Genomic DNA, 15,526 nt, shown 5'->3' on the forward strand with positions numbered 1-15,526 from the left:
TGGTCCAATAAATGGTCCAATTTATTCAGTTCATTTGTCCCATAAACAATTACTGAAAATCCACTATGTGCCAGGCACTTAGATATGGATCTGAGTAAGACACATGTGTTGGTCTTGAGAATCTCAAGGTCTAATGAGAGAGAGAGGTAAATAAGCCAGTAATTACAGCCATGTCCTGGTGCCATGGGAAAGGTATTAAGAGAACATTTGGAAGTGCTCGCACAGGAATACTTAAGGAACGGGGGATTATAAGAACTCTTGTACTTCTCTCTACCTCCAATCTCACATCCTCTCACTCTGGTAGGTTATAGATGGCCAGAAATTCTTTGATACTTCTCTGTGGAGGGCTGAAGTCTATTTCCCTTCCTAGTGAATTTAGCTAAGCTTGAGGATGGCACTGATCAATACAGTACAGAAAAAAAACCAGTTCAGGGGCTAACCTTTAAGAGAAGCTTTCACCTTGGTCTCTGGAAGTCCTGAGCCACCACGAAGAAGTCCAACTTCCTTGTGAGACCATATGGAGAGGGCTGAGATGACATGGAGAGGGGCAGGGGCCCAGCTGCCCAGTCACCAGGCATGAGTATAAAGCCATCTTGTAACATCCATACCACATCAACTGCCAGATGGATACTACTGTGGTGTCAATCGGTGCCACATAGAGCGGAAGAATTGCCTACCTGAGCCCTGCCCAAATTCCAGACCTCCAAAACTCCAATACATAATAAAATGTTATTTTAAATCACTAAGTTATGTCAGGGAGAAATAAACAACCAGGATGAAACCCTCAAATCCATCATGCACAAATGCTGAAAATCTGACCATTTCTTTCAATGCCTTTCTATCACCTAAGCCACTTTTGTGTGTCATAAAAGTCCTCCATTACCTGACCTCTACTTACTTCTCCAACCTTATCTTTATCATAACCTCCAACTCCAGGCTGTCATAGTGCCAATTTGCTAATGGTTCTTGGGCTAGCTTCCAATATACTGTTTCTTGCTTCTATGCCAAGAAAAGAGAGCTTCACGCTGTTCCCTTGCCCTATCATTGCCTTCTTTACTTTCATTTCCTAACTTGATTACCATCTTTCAATATTCATCTTAGGAGTTATCTCCACCCCAGAAATATAACTGACTTCCCCGTGCTCTGGGCCATGAGAAACTCACAGCAAAAGTATGCAAATGAGTCCAGATGATCTCCTCTACTTTCTTTTCTCCAGAGTGAGCTAACTTCTGGGGCAATGGGAAAGGGCTTCTGTCCTCAGTCTTGACATGGCCTAGCATCTGTTGAGATGACCAACAACACACTGTGGTTCCTGTGTGTCATGGCCGCCACAGTAGGCACCCATGAAGATGTTTTTGACTCACCTGGACTCATGATGTGCACAATCCATGCCACTTTCTACTTTCATGACTCCGTTATAAGACCCCTTGCGCCCTTTGTCAGCTAAATTCTGTGCCCTTCTTGGGGATCTAGGGGCAGTTCAGCTCTTCACCTATGCCTCTCTGGGGCTGCTAGAGATTCAGAAGGGCTGCCTTACGCTTCCCCTACTCTGTGCGGCCATCTTTAACTTACTACTGTCAAAACACTGTGTGCTAGGAAACACTGCTGGGCTGTTGCCTCCCAGGATTTCACAGTGTAACAGATCCCCAACATCATCATGAGCCTCCACCATCTTTCCTCACCTTGGAGTTAACCTCAAGGTAAAGGGTATGGTAGAGGAGCCTTTTTTCCTTTACTACCTCTACTTCTCTTGCTTATACTCATTTATGTACTTCTGATCTCCCCAACTTGGTAAGTCTTTATCTGGCCCGGAGGTGGGTGTGGGCAGGAGGTTGATGTTACCAGAAGGGGCAATGAAAACTGGTCAGCAAACACTCTTCCCAAATCCTTCTTATATCTGACCAAGTCTTTGGAATTTGAAAGCCAAGAGTTTGACACCTTTAATCCCTACTAATGCTGTGATAATTCTTCTGAAGCAATGGGGGAAATTTACTAAATGGGGAGTGCAAAGAGAAAAAGCATAATCTGGAATGAATTTGACTAAAATACTTGACATGCCCGAAGAAAGTTTTTAGTTCTTCCAAATCCATGTTCCCTCTTCTCCCATCTGCCAAGACAGTCATAGATAAGAAACCCTAAATTAGAATAAAGAGTGTCTGCTGTCCTGAATGTGATTTTTGCTGTGTAGGGAATGAGAAGAGGGGAGAGATCAACCAGATGAAAACTTGCTTTCAAGTTCCCCGGGGCCAGAGCTTAAAATGGAGCATTTTCCCCAAGGGTTGACTGACTTGGGAGCTGAGCCTCAGAGGTCATGTAGAAAATTTCCAGGGACATTCAAGGCAGCCCACACTCTTGATTGTGGTAAATAAAGGAAAAAAAATAAAAAAGCTGCCTGGCACTGAACTTTCTGTGTCCAGCTCTGGTTCTGCCTGCGGAGCCGTGTGAGAGAGGGTCACCAAAGCCCCGATGTGCCGCCACCCATCTCCCTCCCTTGGCTCTTCCTTCCTGCCTTCCTTTCTTCTTCCCCCTTTTACCTCTTGATATCATTATCGTGACTGTATTTTCCTATGCTGCTTTTTTTTGGCACGCATGAAGGCCAGACAAGAAATGAAAGAATGGACAATTCCTCTCACATGTTTACCTGTAATGGTCGGAGGTGGGAGAAGGGAAACCCGGTATATCTTTAAACTGCTAGCGTCTAGCTACCAATGGACTGAATGATCCAACCTTATATACAGAAAAGGATTCCAAATCATTTACACTGCGATTTTGATTTTAAGAAGAACATAAAGTGATTTTTTTTTTCCAGGTAGGAATAAGTTGCGCTATTTTCTCCAACTGATCAGAGACAAACTTTCAGTGCCTAAATGACCAGTCATAATACTACCCTTCCTTGAGTGCCGGCTGTGTGACATGGAACTCACTGTCCTAGGCACCTACTATCCCAATTAATCTTTGCAATAAACCAGTGTGGAAGCTGTTGTCATTCCCATTTTATATACGGGGGAGCAAAGCTCTGAGAATTTAAACAGCTGCTCAAGGCCACCCAGTAGATATTCGCTCATGGGGACTGGGACCTAAGTCTTTATTGCTCTCAAAATCATGCTCTTTCATGATGCCACACTGTCACCTCACCACATGTTTCACAAATATTTCATTTGTGAATTGAAATTTGTGAAATTCAATTGTGAATTTCACTCTAATGATTTTAAATATTTTGAGTTTGTCAAAAATGTAATGGGATAGCGAGGGTTGGAAGAAAAATCTTTTCTATCCACAATGTTCGGCCACGCTGCTCCTTCTGGGGATTACTGTGTGTGAAAATCAGAGTGATAACAAACACTTAGTGTTTACCACGTGCTAGACATTTTTCTAAGTGCTTTATATCTTAATTAGCAATTCTCACAACAACTCTGTGCAACTGGTATTATTATCCTCCTCTTAAAGAGGGGAAAACTGAGTCCCAGAATGGAAATGCTACTATCCCAAGGTCTCATTGCTCCTAATAGAGACTATGGGATTTGAATAGTGAGACTGTGCTCTTAAACACTGTGGGAACAGCTATTCATAAATACAGAGTGAAAAGTTACTTTTATAATTTAAAATACAGTCAGTATCAATTTCTGTATCAATTAGGGCTTCTTATACTGCAAGCGACAAAATAACCCAATACCACTTCTGAGAAGTCCAGAGGCTCCAGGCAAGCTTTGATCCATGGGCTCAAATGATGCCACCAAGAACCTGGCTTCTCTCCATCTCTTTACTCGGATTGGACAGTATGGCTGGAGCCCTGGGCTTTCTATGCAGGGGTCACCTGAGTCACTACCATGCTTTCACTCTATGGTGACAAAATGACTGCTACAGTTTGAAACTTAGCATCACATACCATTGCAGGAGGAGAACAGTGAAATCCGCTTTTCCCCAAAATTCTAGCAAACATCTCCTCGTGTCTCATTGGCTTGAATTCAGCTACATGTCCATGCACAAACCATGGCACGGGGAATGAGATAAGATGATTAGCTTTAGTCCATTGGGTCCCACCTTGGCAGCTTACCCAAGACACTTGTCTGAGAAAGAGGGGAGGGTGGTTCACCAAAGCAAATATAGGTGATTGCTTCCTGGAGGGAGAATGTATACTGGGCAGGATACAGCAGTCCACAGTCCTTCCAACCCAGAGTATTAACATTTTGGTGTCTTTTCTTCAAATCTTTTCTTTTTTTTTTAAGATTTTATTTATTTATTTGACAGAGAGAGATACAGTGAGAGAGGGAACACAAGCAGGGGGAGTGGGAGAGGGAGAAGCAGGCTTCCCGTGGAGCAGGGAGCCCGATGCGGGGCTGGATCCCAGGACCCTGGGATCATGACCTGAGCCAAAGGCAGACACTTAAAGACTGAGCCACCCAGGAGCCCCTCAAATCTTATTTTCTAAGAATATTTTTTACTTATATATCCGTTTTGTTTTGTTTCTTCATTTACCATTATGGCCTAAGCAATTTCCCAGGTTGTTAAAAGCTCATTTTACTGACTACACTCATAATGCTTTTATTAGCTCAATGAAATCTTTTAACAGATTCCACAGATATAAATCTTGGCAGAAGACATAGCTGGAGGGTATGATAACTTCAAATTAGCCCGGGTCTGGTCTTGGAAGGGGGCAGATACCAGACTGCGCCTCAGTACTCTTGCCTCTCCTACAGCCACGCCTGAAGCCCCTCTTTGCTTGGCTTCTGGGATTTGGCTTGTGAGGGAGAGGAAGAGAGGACGGAAGGCTCAGACTTGCCAGAAGAGTCTGGCCCACTTGGCCCCATCCCCACATTCCCCAACAGAACAACTTTAGACACCAACACATGTTCCCTCATGACCTGAGAAACTTGCTACTTGGGGTAAAAAGACCAAACAATGGGAAAAATTAATTAGAAGTATGACAGATCGTGGGTAGAAAGTGCTATCATTGCACAACTCTGAAAACCCTCAGCATGGCCCTGGCATCATCTCTAAAAATATACAGTATGGCCTCTGTGCAAAGTGTTTTTCATTTTGGTTGGAATTTTCACTTGTAAGGGGGCCAATTTCTTTAGTATTTGGCCAGAATACTTTAGATCCTGAATTTGTGGAGCTAAACTCATTTGTGCATCTTCTAAGTAGAAGAGTCAGGTTGAACTTGTGGATCAACAGTCGACATCGTGCCAAACAAAATATTTTCTTCTTTGAGGCAAGTAAGGAGTTCCAATACTCTTGAGCCTTTCTCACACAAGGAAATGGGTCACATCATTGAAGCTGCCTTAGAGGAAAATCTATGATAGCATTTGTAAAGCTAACATTCTAGAAGAAAGGGAGTAACCCCGATAGACTTATTAATTGTTGTTTTGTGCCTTCCGATGTCACATTTTGTATTAGTTTCTAAGTATAGTTCCTAGTCATCACACTGTGTACAAGGGTGCAAGGCACTGACCATGGGATGGGTGGCTGAGGGTTCTGGTTTCTGTTCTGCCAGGCGTTGGTGGAAGCAACCAGTTAGGCAACTAGAGGCAGTCACGACACCTTGTACATGCTGGACAATCGGTAATGATTTGTTGTTTAAGATGATGGGTTGGAGAGGAATCACGGGGTGGGGAGACAGAAGACTACACGGTTCTGCCCCTTATTCGTTCTATAACTTTAGGTGCATTACTTGTCTCGTCTGAACCTCCATTTCTTTTTCTGTAATATGGGAATACAATTTATTTCAGCAAGTTATTATGAAACCTAAATAAGATATATATGCAGTCAAATGCTCTACCACTGAGCTATACCCCACTAAATAAGATATATATGTAAAGTTGCTTTATGTGGAAAAATAATATAAACGGGAAGATATGTTATCATTGCATTATGATTATTATTACTATTAAGCTGAGTCATGGAAAGACCTACATACTGACCATTAAACTGTGATAGCTTAGTAGGAGTCTGCAGTTTAGGGTCTCAAAATAACAACAAAAACATAAATGTCAGATCTTTACACACACACACACACACACACACACACACACGTTCTGAGCAATTTGTTTAGTAGGTGCCCTGGTAAAGATGAGGTAGATTTCTTCATCTTTCTAGTTCTCGCTACCTATTCGCCAAGCAGTCAAGACAGGATTCTTTCTAGATTTCAGAATCACAATTTTAAAGAATTGGTAGAGACTGCAGAAAATTTACTATATGTCCAAACTTCTTTGCAGATGAGGAAATTGGGACTTGCCAATTAGTTCCAATTAGTCCTTGGTTCAAACAAATAGTCAATGGCAGAAGGGGGATGACATCAGGCTGACCACATCAAGTAAATGTGATACAGGAATGAACGACTTGGAGCAGCCTAGATCTGATGTTAAATCCTAAAGTGATTTCATCACATGGAGATGCAGAATCTTTTGTCTGCAAATAATTGAGTTTCTTGAGTAGCTGGCTGAACCTGATGGAGGCCAGGGAGGGCTTGTTTGGGCTGAGAATAACCAATGGATTTTTGTCATTTTTTTGATATCATTAAATTGTATTATCTGTAAGGATATTGTTTAGAAAACGCTGTTTAGAAAATTCTTGTTAACTGCTTAAACTAAGAAGTCATCCCTACCATTTATTAATCACCCATTTGGTGCCAAGTATTCTATTTAAATTGGATAACTTAATCCTCCCACCAGTCTGGAAGGTTGGTACTACTCTCCCATTTTGCAGATGAAATCAGAGTTGGTTAAGTGGTTGCCTTCAGCTCAGGTCATGGTCCTGGCGTCCTGGGATCGAGCCCCATGTCTTGTTCCCTGCTCAGCCGGGAGTTTAATTCTCCCTCTCCCTCAGCCCCTCTCCCCTGCTTGTGTTCTCCCTCTCATTTGCTCTCTCTCTCTCTCAAGTAAATAAATAAAATCCTTAAAAAAAAAAAAAAGAAATCAAAGCTCAGAGAGGCTAGGGAAGTTACTTAAGGTCACAAAACTGGGAAATTTCAGAAGCAGGATTCTAAGTCAGGTCTGTAAGATCTTGAAGTCCAGGCTCTTTACACCACTTAGAGTAGTGGGTATGGATGGCTCAGAGACCAAGACTGGTTGTTCCATTGGTGGCCACATTTTCAGTTCCTAGCCAGTCTGAGAACAAGACTTCTGCACAAGAATCAGCTGTGCCAAACCAGAGTTGCTTGCTTAACGTGATTCACACTAAGATTCTCTGTTTCAAACAAGTTCTTAGAATCCTTCCCTGTTGCAGTGAATTCACACTGTTTTGACCCTAGATCTCTAAATCTTTCCATCTGATTTTGTCCCCTTGCAGTTTTCATAAACACTTCAGGTTCCTTCCTTGAATATGAAGGGAAAGAAAAGAACCATGACAGTCAAATATGGGAAGTCTGGTTTGAATTAACATAAGAAGTTGAGATCTGGGCAAACACTCAAGTGAAATAGGATTTGGTTCCTGCTTAGGGTTAAGGCATGACAGTAAATACTTTCTGCATAACTAACTGAAAGCAGACCTGTCCCCTCTTTTTCTTGGGAACCATATACATACTTGGACATTAAGCAAAGGATCCTGGAGAGAGAGGTGAGAAGTTTTTCTCTATTTGACTATTTGGCTGAAATAACGTTACCTGTAGAACATACGAATTATGCTTTTCTTTGGAAAACCTGATTCCATGTGCAGGGCATATGGGCCATGAAGGGGGCGGGCCGATGACTAAGTTGGAGTCAGAGCTTCTCTGAGTCCTGGCTCTGTAACTTCCTGACTCTGCAGCCTTTGGCAAGTCACCCAATCATTCTGATTCCTAACAGGTAAAATGGGGCTAACCAGGGCAATCCCTGGCTACAGCACTAGGATGGCATGGGGGCCAAATGAGAGAAAAGATGGGAAAGGACTTTCTAAACTGCAAAGTGCTGCGTAAATGCAAGGAGTTAATGTCAACCACAGCACTTGCTTGCTTTGCCTGTGACTCTCTCTGAGGGTGGTGGCTAGGGAAGGTGGGGTGAAGAAGTGTTGTGCTGAGGAGGATATGGGTCTGTTTTATATTCAGATGCTAAACCACAGCTGCTGTGCTGGCAGGAAGCCAGGAGCTGCACTTGAGATTCCAGTTTCCTCTCTTCACTATTCACTCACTGCCCTGCCTATGAACAGGGAAGTGTCAGGCCCTCCTCCTCCCACATCCCCAGGGAGGAGGGAAGCCAGCACTGGGCCATGGAGAGGCTGGGTCACTAAGAAGAACTACTGTTTACTGAGTGTTTCCTGGGTACCAGGAGTGATGCCAAGTGTTTTACATACACGATCCTATTGATTTCATGTCAGAAAATGAGGTATGATTAGTATCCCCATTCTACAGATGAGGAAATGGAGAGTCAGAGATGTCAAATAACTTGCCCAAGATTATAAGTAGACATCAGACTCTATGAAGAGTCAAATCCAGGTGGTCTGATTTTAAAACCCACATCCTCAAATGGTAAGCTATGCTGCCTTCTTAGGGGCCAGAGTAATCTCTGGCTCACATCCATCCTCACTCTCAACTTCCTGCCACCAATACAACTTGGTTGGTGGTATCCAGTTTCTGAAGAAAGCAAATGCCAAGAAGGGTGCTAGTGATGGTCTGGCAACTCCATTTCCTACTCACTGCATAGATCTGCCTCGGTGCCATGAAGTCCTGTTCTGTGCGAGCATTAACCTGGTATCTCTTTTTGCTCCTGGAGTTTCTGGCTCATGGATGTCATAAAGGTGTCTAACTCTAGCTTTAGGCCAAGGCAGGGTTTGATGTGGTGGTCATAGTCAAGGAACGCCTGTGACCTGGGGAAGGCAGTTGCTAACAGTGGCAGAAACTGGTGCCACACCAAATCCCTCATCTCCGTGGACCAGTGGAACCATCATCTACATCAAATATTTCCTGAGCATCCTGGAGTGTCACACCCAATGCCAGGGGCTACATCCTTGCACATGATAAGGCACTTCAACAGGAGACAAAGCAGTAAGAGGTAGTATATGATGAACACAGATCAGTGGTTCAGAAAGCAAGTGAAACTGAATTCTGAAGAAGAGACAAGTTGGGGTAGAGCCTTTAGGAGGAAGGCAGTGAACTGGACTTTGAAGGAGGAGTGGGATCTGACCAGGAGAAAAGGGGTGGGGATAGAAGAGAGAAAAGTAAGACAGGATGGCACTGTGGGAGAAGATAATGGTGCAAAGGCAGGTTCAAGACAAGTGGGAATGAGTGCTGGTGTAGAAGGATGCTTTCAGCTGGTTGAAACTGAAAGGGCTTCAACCAATGAATTCTTTCACATAATCCAGAAGTTGGATGGACTTCTGGATTGCTTGGTCCAGCAGGCAAACAGTGCCAGCACCTTTTCAAGTGTCTGCTCTATAGTTCCCAGAGTCATTTGTCTTCAACCCGTAAGGCAATATATTCCCTCGTTCAACAAGAGATTGATTTATTTTTTCCAGAAATCTCCAGCTGGCCTCTTATTATATTTCATTGGCTCAAACTGGCTTTAGGCCTTCCTGTTTCTAAACTCATCACTGATGAAGGAAATGAACATTATGATTGGCTTACACCAGTGGATCTCAAATTTTAGCCTTCCTTGGAATCAACGGGAGAGTTTCTAAAAGCCACATACTGCTGCCCTGCCTACTTCAGAGTTTCTGATCCAAAGGTCTGGGGCCAGAATTTACATTTCTAACAAGTTGCCATGTGATGCTAGTACTGCTGGTCTGGGACTATACTTTGAAGACTACCATCTTAGGATATCATTTGGGGTGAAATGCAGGATGGGGCATCAAGCTGTGACGTGTCCTATGATATGGCCACCAAATATTCTGGTTTGCCTGGCACATTTTCTGTTTATGCCTGTTAAGCTAGTCTAATTATGTCCCCTTTCACTTTCAAAAGTGTCTTGGTCATTTTCACATATAAATTACATGATTACCTTACTATAGGAAGCCAGGAGATCAAGTTCAAGTGAAAGACCCTTTTTTATAAGTCAGCACAGGCTAATGAACTAGGACTCATCAACAAAATATGTGTACCAATTTGGAGATCTCTTCTTTGTCCTGTGTCCAAGGACCTAAAAGAAAGAGAGGGAGAGAAAAAAAAGCCATCACTATGAACCATATTTTATGCTGTTGGATCCTGACTGATGTGAGTTGGAAGCATTGCTCTTAATTTGTATGGAAACTATTCTCTCCTCATCGTAAATACGGATTTTGATACCCTTTTGCTAAACATTCTTAAGAGTATAACTCATTTTGAAGATGGCAGAGGAGTAGGAGCCCTGGATTTCGTCTGGTCTCAGGAATTCAGCTGAATAGGGATCAAACCATTCTGAACACCTACGAACTCAACAGGAGATCGAAGAGGAGAGTAGCAACAACTCTCTGAACAGAGAAGCGACCACTTACTGGAAGGTAGGACGTGCGGAGAAGTGAATCCGAGGCGATATTCGGGAGGAGAGACGGCGGGGGAGGGGCCTCCGTCGGCCGCTTCTGGCAAGTGATAGAGCCGCGGAGCACAAAATTGGACCTTTTAGAAGTCGGCTCCGCTGAGGGACGTTGCTGCAGTGGCTAAGCAGGGGGTGGAATCCTCCCGGGACAGTGTGGTCTCAGGACCCTTGGGGTCACAGAAAGACTGGGGGGTGCCTGAGTGCGGCAGAGCTCCCAGGTATCAGAGCGGGGAAGCCGGCTGCAGAGACGGAGCCTAGGCACGGGCTCTCAGCTCGGGGTGGCCATAAACTGTGATCCGCAGCCCAGTCAGGCCACTGCTCCTCCAGCAGGGACCCAACAAGCGGCAGAGCCGGGGAGACTCCCCTTCCTCCCCTGGGAGGAGCAGCGCGGGAGCGCACCGCAGGGATCTGCTGGGTTTGGAGACTCCACACGGGGTTGGGTGCCAGAGATAGCAACGCTCGGTCACAGGCCGGGTGAGCACGGAGTGCGGCCGGAGACCAGGGAGACGGGAGTGACTGCTTTTCTCTGGGGGCACACTGAGGAGCGGGGCCCCGAGTTCTCAGCTCCTCCGGGTGGAGATTGGGAGGCCACCATGTTCGCCCTGGTCCTCCAAAGCTGTACCGAGAGCTTGCAGGGAACAAAAGCTCCTGAGAGCAAACCCGAGCAACTTGCTTAGCCCGGACAGACAAGGGCGGGGCAATTCAGCCTCCGGCAAAGACATTTGGGAAACCACGGCAACAGGCCCCTTCCCCAGAAGATCAGCACGAACAGCCAGCAAGACAAGACCAAGTTTTCCGATCAAGGAGAACGGGAGAACTCCCGCGCTAGGGGAATTCTGCACATAGAATTCATGGCTTTTTTTTTTTTTCACCATGATTCATTAGTTCATCAAAGTTAATTTTTTTAACTGTTTTTTTTTAATTTTTTGTTTTCCCTTTTTCAACCAACATCTTATCAATCCCTTTTTTAAAAAAAACATTTTTTATTATTCATTTTTAGAGTCATATTTTATCCCTTCATAGTAGTTACCCTTATTTTTGGCATATATGTACAAGTTGTTCTCTCTTTAAAATTTTGAGATACAGTTTCTTCTAACAGATCAAAATATACCCTAAATCATTAGTATATGGCTTTGTTCTAGTCTCCTGCCTGATCACATTCTCTCCCTTTTTACTTTCTTTTTTTTTTTAAATCTTCTTCTTTCTTTTTTCAAACAACTTCTTATCTTATCAATTCCTTTTATAAAGTCTTTTATAATTTTCATCTTTACAGTCATCTTCCATCCCTTCATTGTATCAACCCTTATTTTGTACATAGATAAGTCTTTCTTCCTTTAAAATTTTAGGAGGCACTTTTTTCTAACAGACCAAAATACACCCAAAATCTAGTGTGAGGCACTGAGCTATGCACTAGCCTGATCATATTTGATCATATTCTGCTTTTTTTGTATTGTTCTGTTTTTGTTTTTATCTTTTTTTTTCTCTTTCTTTTTCCTTTCTTTCCCTTTCTTTTCCCCTGGTTTCAGGTCTTTTCTGATTTGTATACAGTATATTTGCTGGGGACGTTGTTAACCTGTTAGCATTTTGTTCTCTTATTCATCTATTCTGCTCTGGACAAAATGACAAGATGAAAAAAATCACCTCAGCAAAAAGAACAAGAGGTAGTACCGTCAGCCAGGGACCTACTCGATACTGACATTAGTACGATGTTGGACCTAGAGTTCAGAATCATGACTTTAAAGACACTAGCTGGGCTTGAAAAAAGCGTGGAAGTTATTAGAGAAACCCTTTCTGGAGAAATAAAAGAACTAAAATCTAACCAAGTCGAAATCAAAAAGGCTATTAATGAGGTGCAATCAAAAATGGGGGGGCACTAACTGCTAGGATAAATGAGGCAGAAGAGAGAATCAGCGATATAGAAGACCAAATGATGGAAAATAAAGAGACTGAGAAAAAGAGAGATAAACAACTACAGGATCACGAGGGCAGAATTCGAGAGATAAGCGATACCATAAGACGAAACAATATTAGAATAATTGGGATCCCAAAAGAAGAGGAAAGAGAGAGAGGGACAGAAGGTATATTGGAGCAAATAATAGCAGAGAACTTCCCTAATGTGAGGAAGGAAACAGGCATCAAAATCCAGGAGGCACAGAGAACCCCTCTCAAAATCAATAATAATAGCTCAACACCCTGACATCTAATAGTAAAACTTACGAGTCTCAGAGACAAAGAGAAAATCCTGAAAGCAGCTCAGGAGGAGATATGTAACCTACAATGGTAGAAATATTAGATTGGCAACAGACCTATCCACAGAGACCTGGCAGGCCAGAAAGGACTGGCAAGATATCTTCAGAGCACTAAACGAGAAAAATATGCAGCCAAGAATACTATATCCAGCTAGGCTGTCACTGAAAACAGAAGGAGAGATAAAAAGCTTCCAGGACAAACAAAACCTAAAGGAATTTGCAAACACGAAACCAGCCCTCCAAGAAATATTGAAAGGGCTCCTCTAAGCAAAGAGAGAGCTTAAAAGCAGCATAGATCAGAAAGAACACAGACAATATACAGTAACAGTCACCTTACAGGCAGTACAATGGCACTAAATTCATACCTTTCAATAGTTACCCTGAATGTAAATGGGCTCAATGCTCCAATCAAAAGACACAGGCTATCAGATTGGATTAAAAAACAAGACCCATCAATATGCTGTCTGCAAGAGACTCATTTTAGACCCAAAGACACCCCCAGATTGAAAGTGAAGGGGTGGAAACCCATTTACCATGCTAATGGACACCAAAAGAAAGCTGGGGTGGCAATCCTTATATCAGACAAATTAGATTTTAAAACAAAGAATGTAATAAGAGATGAAGAAGGACACTATATCCTACTTAAAGGGTCTATCCAACAAGAAGATCTAACAATTGTAAATATCTATGCCCCTAACATGGGAGCAGCCAATTATATAAGGCAATTAATAACAAAAAGCAAAGAAACACATTGACAGCAATACAATAATAGTGGGGGACTTTAACACCCCTGACTGAAATGGACAGATCATCTAAGCAAAAGATCAACAAGGAAATAAAGACTTTAAATGACACAGTGGACCAAATGGTCTTCACAGACATATTCAGAACATTCCATCCCAAAGCAACGGAATACACATTCTTCTCTAGTGCCCATGGAACATTCTCCAGAATTGATCATATCCTAGGTCACAAATCAGGTCTCAACCGGTACCAAAAGATTGGGATCATTCCCTGCATATTTTCAGACCACAATGCTTTGAAACTAGAACTCAATCACAAGAGGAAAGTCAGAAAGAACTCAAATACATGGAGGCTAAAGAGCATTCTACTAAAGAATGAATGGGTCAACCAGGAAATTAAAGAAGAATTTAAAAAATTCATGGAAACCAATGAAAATGAAAACACAACTGTCCAAAATCTTTGGGATACAGCAAAGGCAGTCCTGAGAGGAAAGTATATAGCAATACAAGCCTTTCTCAGGAAACAAGAAAGGTCTCAAATACACAACCTAACCCTACACCTAAAGGAGCTAGAGAAAAAACAGCAAATAAAGCCTAAACCCAGCATGAGAAGAGAAATAATAAAGATCAGAGCAGAGATCAATGAACTAGAAACCAAAAGAACAGTAGAACCGATCAATGAAACTAGGAGCTGGTTCTTTGAAAGAATTAACAAGATTGATAAACCCCTGGCCAGACTGATCAAAAAGAAAAGAGAAATGACCCAAATCAACAAAATCATGAATGAAAGAGGAGAGATCACAACCAACACCAAAGAAATACAAACAATTATAAGAACATATTATGAGCAACTCTATGCCAGCAAATTAGATAACCTGGAAGAAATGGATGCATTCCTAGAGATGTATCAACGACCAAAACTAAACCAGGAAGAAATAGAAAACCTGAACAGACCTATAACCACTAAGGAAATTGAAGCAGTCATCAAAAATCTCCCAACAAACAAAAGCCCAGGGCCAGATGGCTTCCCAAGGGGAATTCTATCAGACATTTAAAGAAGAATTAATACCTATTCACCTGAAACTGTTCCAAAAAATAGAAATGGAAGGAAAACTTCCAAACTCATTTTATGAGGCCACCATTACCTTGATCCCAAAACCAGACAAAGACCCCATCAAAAAGGAGAATTACAGACCAATATCCTTGATGAATATGGATGCAAAAATTCTCACCAAAATTCTAGCCAATAGGATCCAACAGTACATTAAAAGGATTATTCACCATTACCTTGATCCCAAAACCAGACAAAGACCCCATCAAAAAGGAGAATTACAGACCAATATCCTTGATGAATATGGATGCAAAAATTCTCACCAAAATTCTAGCCAATAGGATCCAACAGTACATTAAAAGGATTATTCACCACGACCCTGGGCTGCAAGGTTGGTTCAACATCCGCAAATCAATCAACGTGATACAATACATTAACAAAAGAAAGAACAAGAATCATATGATCCTCTCAATAGATGCAGAAAAAGCATTTGACAAAGTACAGCATCCTTTCTTGATCAAAACTCTTCAGAGTATAGGGATAGAGGGTACATACCTCAATATCATAAAAGCCATCTATGAAAAACCTACAGCGAATATCACTCTCAATGGGGAAAAGCTGAGAGCTTTTCCCCTAAGGTCAGGAACACAGCAGGGATGTCCACTATCACCACTACTATTCAACAGAGTATTAGAAGTCCTAGCCACAGCAATCAGACAACAAAAAGAAATCAAAGGCATCCAAATCGGCAGAGAGGAAGTCAAACTCTCACTCTTTGCAGATGATATGATACTGTATGTGGAAAACCCAAAAGACTCCACCCCAAAACTGCTAGAACTCATACAGGAATTCAGTCAAGTAGCAGGCTATAAAATCAATGCACAGAAATCAGTGGCATTCCTATACACCAACAACAAGACAGAAGAGAGACAAATCAAGGAGTCGATCCCATTTACAATTGCACCCAAAACCATAAGATACCTAGGAATAAATTTAACCAAAGAGGCAAAGGATCTGTACTCAGAAAACTATAAAATACTCATGAAAGAAATTGAAGAAGAC

The sequence above is a fragment of the Zalophus californianus genome, chromosome 5, assembly GCF_009762305.2.
Source record: "Zalophus californianus isolate mZalCal1 chromosome 5, mZalCal1.pri.v2, whole genome shotgun sequence".
Classification (NCBI taxonomy): domain Eukaryota; kingdom Metazoa; phylum Chordata; class Mammalia; order Carnivora; family Otariidae; genus Zalophus; species Zalophus californianus.